Consider the following 7,759-nt stretch of genomic DNA (forward strand, 5'->3'; position numbering starts at 1 on the left):
GGTCTTCTATGTAGAGTATCATGTGATCTGCAAATAATGTCAATTTCACTTCTTCCTTTCCTAATCTTATTCCTTTTATTTCTCTCTCTTGTCTAATTGCTCTAGCCAATATTTCCAGAACTATATTGAATAGGAGTGGTGACAGTTGACATCCTCATCTTGTTCCTAATTTTAAAGTGAAAGCTTTCAATTTTTGACCATTTACTATAATGTTAGTCGTTGGTTTCTCATAGATGGTTTTAATCAGATTGAGGTAAAGACCATCTATTTCTATTTGCTGTTTTTATCATGAAAATGTGTTGGACTTTATCTAAGGCTTTTTCTGCATCGATAGAGATGATCATGTGATTTCTGTCTTTGACTCTATTGATATGGTGTATTAGATTGATTGATTTGAGTAAATTGAACCATCCCTGCATTCCTGGGAGGAATCCCACTTAGTCATGTTGTATAATCTTCTTGATGATTTGTTGTATTCTGTTTGCTAGTATTTTACTGAACATTTTTGCATCTGTATTCTTTGGGGAGATTGACTTGTTGTTCTCTTTTTTGGTTGGGTCTTTCTCTAGTTTTGGTATCAGGATAATACTTGCTGTCAGGAATGAGTCGAGGAGAATTCCTTCCCTTTCAATTTCATTAAAGATTTTGGAAGGACTGGTATTAAACATTCTTTAAATTTCTTGTTTAATTCAGCTGTGAATCCATTAGGACCTGGGCTTTTCTTCATTGGCAAGTTTTTTGTTACATTCTCAATTTCACTGGCTGATATTGAGTTATTCAGGATTTTTATATCTTCTTCATTCAGCTTTGGCAATTCATATGTATCTAGAAATCTGACCATTTCCTCTGTGTTTTCCATGCTATGACAGTAAAGATTTTTAAAATAGGTATTGATTATCTTCAAATTTCTACAGGATCTATAGTGATTTCACCCCTTTCATCCCTTATTGCATGTATTTCAGTTTTTTCTTTCCTTTTTTTGATAAGATTGGCTGGGAATTTATCTATTTTATTTATTCTTTAGATGTCTTTAGGTAAAAATAATAAAAACCCCATGCTGCATAGACAAGGTCTTCAGTTCCAATCTTTCGTTCATGTCTTCTTGCTGGAATTTCCTATTTGTTTCTTCTTGCTGGATGACTAAACTAGATGATGGTAGAGATGTTAGGCTGGCATTTACTCACCCCAGCCCTGCTTGGCCTTGGAAGCAGAGGGATTCTCAGCTGGTGGATACACTGCTTTTGTCTCTTTGTCATCTTGTGGTTTAGAGTTTTCTGGGCGGCTAAGTAGGTAATTGAAATTGCAAAGGTACCCACTCTGAGATGGCTGCTGACCTTGGGTCTCATCTCCTTGATTTTCCTTTTCCTGTTTATTGCCGTCCTGTCTAGGCTGTCTTTGGTGAGGAGGGCCTCTGCGGAATCGTGGTCTGTAACCCTGATACATATTCTGCCTCTTTTGTCTACCTTGTTCTCCTGCACCTTGGTTGACAGCACCCTCCATCACTTCTGCTTGCACAGGAGGGTTGGAGTACTGTGGTCGGCATCCACAAGGTCTTCGCATGTAGTAAGCTGGGAACCCACGCCTGCAGTAGGGCCGGCGTTGTTGGGCCTGGTCTTTGCGAGCACTGTCTGATCCCCATTCTTTTCTCCATTCTCACTTTTCTGGTAATTCTGCTGGTAACTGCGTGGAGGACCCCTATGACGTGGATAGTGTCTATAGTGGTTACGGTCTGCTGTGTACTTACTGCCTTGAACTGGAACTGTACCAGGGCCTGTGACATTTGTTGCCTCTGCACCCTTTTCTCCTTCAGCAACATTGAATGCCACGGTCTTTCCATCTCCTCCCCTGCGAGGGTCCTTCCCTGGGTTCCTCTTCTGGCAGTCTGGGGTGCGAACACATCTTCTTTGGTATCATTCCTGTTGATGAAACCACATCCGTTTCTTACATTGAACCCTTTCACTGTTCCCAAAACCTTCCTTGTGATGACTTTGTCCCAGCTGTCAGGTACCACAGCCAATGTTGAGGTCTCCCGGGCCTGCTGCTCCCTGAGCCTGGCTTCGTGTCGGCAGCGCTAAGGGCGAGGGTGGCAGATGGCTGCTGGGTCTCAGCCTCGTTGCTCATTGTTGTGGTGATGCTGAGTAGGGCCGGCTGCGTCAACTGCTGCTCCTCCCGGCGTGTGATGGTAACTAGGCAGGCGGTGGGGCTGCTCTCAGGTCCCTGGGGTCTGCTCTCTGCTCCCTCTACCTATCGAACTCTCCTATGCTTTCCTATGCAGAACACGTCTGGAAATACATCTGTGTCAAACTTCTACTTCAAACTGACTGGTGGGGACTTTGTACCTGCAGGTCTCGAATTGTTACCTTATTGTATTTGTTTAATGGTCAGAAGGCTATTGTTTGCAGTAGATGCTATTTTTTCTGCCTCAAAAATGTAAGTGCCCATGTCCCAAGAGGTGACCATTACTGGATCTAGGGCGGGATTTACTTCATGAAAGCACTTCCTGTTTATTCTCTGACATCAACAATGTATGGACATCATAGTCATGCCTCCCGAGAAAAATGCAAAATGACTCTGGGTAGTTATTCATTCTTTCTAGATGTTAACTTAGCTTTCTTTGGAAGATTTATAGCCTTTGAATGTATGTGACCAAATGTGTAGCAAGCTCTTAAAGGTGATTACTATGAAAAAAACAAACTCAATTACAAATAGGGATCTAAAAACACGTTTTTCTGGCAGTGGTTATCAAACGTTTTTGCCACAAAAAACACTGAATTGAAGTTATAAACCCAGTAATGGCTATAGTTTTTTAAAGCAGCAAATCTTATGAGTTTGGGAAAGTATAGACAATTCTACACAGAGACTGTCTGACAGCCTGTGACATGCCAGGGTGACACCATTTGCCCCTCTTAATTCCTTTCAGTGGTGTCAAGATTTCTTATTTCCACCCATCTCTGCACACAATAAACATATCACAGCAAATAAGTGAAGACACATGGGTTTTAGAGAACTTTATAGCACAGCTAGTATTTAGATAGCTAGGGGAAGTCTAGTAAATTTTGACCTTTTTCCTAGCTTACTTCATCATTTGTGAAACCAGTTAATGAAGATGTATTTGTGCCATAAGTAGGTACTGAGCACTAGTTTTCTCGCTGCCTACTGCTTCACCTGCCTATCTCTCCTTCCAAGGTACTACCTCAGTTCCAGTTTTTTTCCACCCAATCTAAGTACTACATGTACTTTTGGTGTGTTTGTTTCCTATCTTTCTTAGCCCTTATGTGATTTTGGGAAGATTTTGACATACTTTAGTTCTGAAGTTATTTACATCAGTTAGTAATCAGGGAACACCAAGGGAATGGTAATTGGAAGAAAGAAAGAAAATATTGGAGTTTTAAGTAAAACTTTCTGAATATAAAATATCTGACAAAATAGGCCAATATGTATGAATGCATTTCAGTATGAAGTGATGAATACATTCAATGAATTTCATATATTCAAACAAGGAAAGTTCAGTCACTTGGCAGTGTGGAAGTGGAACTGATTGTCACACTCTTTCCAAAGCAGGATGGAAAGGGAAGGGTTTGTCAGCATACTCAGTTGGCATCCAAAGGAATAGGATTTCAATGGTCTTTAAGGATCAATACAATTTCTGTAAATGGTTGAAGAAAAAAAAGTCCCAATTTTCTTAAAACATGTTGTATTTTTCAACTATGTTTCCAGCTAGAAATTCTAGCCTAGGACTGTTTTGTAGTCTTCATACAAAAGTATAATTGTACTCAGTTCATTAGTATTGACTTCTACTAGCAGCACATAATTACACTGGTATTCCCACATTAAGACTTACCTAGAAGAAAAAAAGTAATAAATTTTCCTTCAAATCAATTCATTGCAATTATTTAATTTCTAAAAAGGTTTTGGAACATTGTGCCTTGGAGAAATTCATTCAAAACATGGATAATTTGGAAATTTGCTATGTTCTGTTTATTTCCATTTAATTCTTTAAATTTAAAAACAAATGCTTCTTTGTCTGGAGCTTAAAGATCAAGTCAAATTTTAATTAGAAAAATAAATTTAAAATATGACAATTTTGATAATATATTACTGCATTTTTGACTGCAAAATGGATAGATTATAAAATGCATGTTTACATAGTAATTATATATACATATCATGTTATATATGTCATGCAAGTTACAGTCTTTTCATATCTCTTTCACACAGGAGTGCCATGACCACCTAGTACAATGTGGCCTTAGCTTCAGCCTGTAAGCGTCCCCCCATGGCCCTTCTCAGTCACTAACTCCCATTCATTTAACATTACTGAGCTGTGAAGACTTCCATCACAGTTTAATTGTGCTTATTTGAAAAACTTCTGTGAAAGGAATCATACTGTCTATATTTTTTTATTTCCAGTTTCTTTCAATATAATGATTTTGAGATCATGTATACTGTTGATGTACGTGTATATAGAGCATGATTCTGTTGAGTGATTATTCTTTAATGAATATGTGCTTTCTATTGTTGGTAGACATTTGAGAGTTTTCTCCCATTTCTCCCTACTGAGAGATAACTTTTTTAAGCATGTGTATGAATTATTGAGTCATTTAAATGTAAAATTTGGAACTTTAGTGCTATTGCTTAATTTAACTCTCAATTTCACATAGTGTTTTACCTTGCACAAGATATTTAATTTCTTCATCTCTAAAATGGATAATTAAATCTACTACATTGATCAATCTGAGCATTTATTATGTCAAAGTATGAAAAGCCCCTGTAATAGTGCCTGATGCATGATTTCTCATTGTCTATGCTTGCTTTTCAATTACTTTTCTTGCCATGGATTATGCAAAATATTGATTTTGCATTCTTACAAGTGCTATTTTTATTTTTTTTTACTATACTTGATACCTTTTTCTTCAACTATTCTGTGTCAGTATATTTTTTCTGTTTTTTTTTTTCTCCTGTACCGGGAACCGAACTCACGACCTTGCACTTGCCAGGCAGGCGCTTTTGCCGCTGAGCTAAATCCCCAGCCCCTATTTTTTTGTTGTTGTTTTTGTGGAATATCTACAGGGAGAATCAGTTTGTTGATAATACATTTTTCATGTTCTTGAGCATAAGTGTGTATTTACAGTCAGTGCTATTAACTTTGAAGGTAATTTGACCAGATGCACAGTTCTAAGCTTTTTCCTTAGAAATTAAAATTCTGAGCATTTTTCTTCCAGGCTTTATCTTTTAGTTAGTTATCTGATGTCCCTTCTCATATTTATTCCTCCCATGGACTATTATCTCTTAGCCCTCCCTGCAGCTCTAGACCCTTAGTTTTGGGGACTTTCCAGTGTATGGGATTGTAGGTATATTAGATCTGATTTTCCATTTGAACCTAGTTGATTTGGAAGTCCTCATGCATGGAGCTGTATCTGTTGACTTCACACACTGTTACAGGTTTAATGTTTCATTTTTTATTTTAGTGCGATTTTGAGGAGGAATCAGAGTAACATTTTGAACAAGAAATAGCATTTTTATATAGTTCTTAACGTATGCCTTTCTTATAATTTAACCCTGAAAATCCTGTGGGTTTTCATTCAGAGACCTGCGTCACATTGTAGCTAATATTAGAATCCTCTTTACATTCCACCATCCAGGATCCTTATCTCTAAGCAGGCAATTGTTACCATGAAGAGGAAAAAATGGACAGAGAAAAGTAGCAATCGATTCAATACCAAGCATCCATTTCTCTAAGTTTGCCGAGACATCAGGACAGAGTTGTAGAAATGCACAGGAGAGGGACTTGAAAGCTTTGGGCTCTAATTCTAGTTAACATGTTCATTGTTTTGTGACTGGACTTGTGATTCCAAATTTTTCAGCCACAGTTTTTTCTAATTTTTACTACAAAATATGGCTGTAAAACAATTGAAATCACTTAAAGTCCCTTGTAATTCTAACAGTGTACATTTCTAATCTTAAACTGAGCTGGTGCAATTTAGCTATTTCTCAGAGTATATTTGTACATGTTGTATGTATCTGAGTGTACATAAACACACTTGTGTGGGTATATGTGTTATAAAATGTGTATAACAGTATCTCAGGTGAATATTTGGTGTAGAAATTAAATACTTTTTGAAATTATTTTAGCTTTGATGTATTTATTTATGTTGGTAGTGCTTTTGTGGAGAATGCTAAGTGGAGAGGGAGATGCTGAATTATTGGAACAGAAGCTATTTTGCATATTTATTTGTCATATCTTTGAGCCCTGGGGAAGCCTGATGCTTCTGCCAATCTAAACCCCTGTTGGGCAATTTCAAAGGCTGTCTCTTCCCTTTTTTTTTCTCTCTCTGCTTTACTTTACTCTTTACTCACATTGTGCAAGGTTTTAAGTGTGGATTTCTGAAAGAATCTATATAATAACTACATTTTTAAACTATTATTCTTTAAATAGGTATTCATATAAATCTGTGTTGTATATCTCATTAGAGCTAGAAAGAATCTCTCAGTCTACCACTTTATTATTAGGGGAAATAGCAGCACAGATTTGATCTCATATGCAGTTGAGGTTTACATTTAAATGTTACTGAAATCTCTTAGGACAGTTGTTTCACCTTTTCTTTAGTCTGCTTTAGAAATATATTTACTTACTTCAAGTTGGAAATCTACTGAAATAGGATCAGATGAAGGAAAAGAAAGTAATCAGATAGGGAGTTAAAGAATAGCACTTCATAGCAGATGTGCTATTTAAACATTTAAAGAGTGCCGTAGTTCATCTTTTAAGAAGTTCTAATGTAGAGAAGTACATCCAGATTGGCAGGTACTTTTGGTTGAATATAGTGTGATCCTATTGACATAAACTAAAATGGAAGAGTGTAAAAAAGCAGCAAAGCATACCTTTTCTACCTAATAATGTATTAATGCTGATTGATATTGAATAAAAATGTTTATTTAACTGCAATCTCTTTAGAAGGTTGTTTCACATCAGTGTTAGTTCATTCTAATTTAATGTAATTGTATTCTGATATCTATCAATGTTTTATAAAATCTGCCAAACACATCCAGTCATAGATTTAATGGTGCTCTGGCAAAAATGAAAACAAAATTTAGTACTGAAGCATAGGATTTGGGGTGATTGTAGAAATGTAGAAGTAGTGGTATAGATGAAGTCAGGAAGAATTTAAGGCCCTACAATCAAATATTTCCTACATTTAATTGAACTGAAGATGAAGATACTTACTTGATGCTAAAAATGGGACATTCTGGAAGGCTGGAGGATTTTGGAATATGTAACCAGTGATTCTCAGTAATGAGTGATTTTCCCTTCCAGGACATTTTTAAACATCTGGAGGTAATTTTTTATCATCAACTGAAGGTAGATTATCACCAACTCAGTATGTTACTGACATTTAACTGGTTTAAGGGGAGGGACACTGCTATCCATCTTACAATGCACAGGAAAACACCTATACCCATCCACAACAAAGGGATTTTTCTGGTCCAAAATGTACATGGTGCTGAAGTTGCGGGATCTTGGTGTAAATATCCAGTCACGTAGAAAATGTTGGTTCCTAGTTGTAGCAAATGTTGATTATATTTTCCACACATCTACATTCCCTGGTCTTGAAAATGTTGGCTACACGCACAGAGACAGGTAGGCCCCACCCAATCCCGGAGGCCATCGACGCGAGAACAAAGACCCGGCTGACATTGCAGACTGAGTTTCTAGGCGCAGGGAGGCCCAGGGAACGGGCGGGGCGAGCAGGCCCTCGGAGCC

The 7,759-nt window shown here is 37.3% G+C and overlaps 1 pseudogene; it reads right to left on the minus strand.

Annotated features, from left to right (window-relative positions):
- Positions 1 to 1,176: 1,176 nt before the first annotated feature.
- LOC102027121 lies at positions 1,177 to 2,121 on the minus strand (annotated as a pseudogene).
- Positions 2,122 to 7,759: the final 5,638 nt, after the last annotated feature.

This window comes from Chinchilla lanigera, unplaced genomic scaffold (genome assembly GCF_000276665.1).
Source record: "Chinchilla lanigera isolate Chin_1 unplaced genomic scaffold, ChiLan1.0 scaffold00042, whole genome shotgun sequence".
NCBI lineage: Eukaryota > Metazoa > Chordata > Mammalia > Rodentia > Chinchillidae > Chinchilla > Chinchilla lanigera.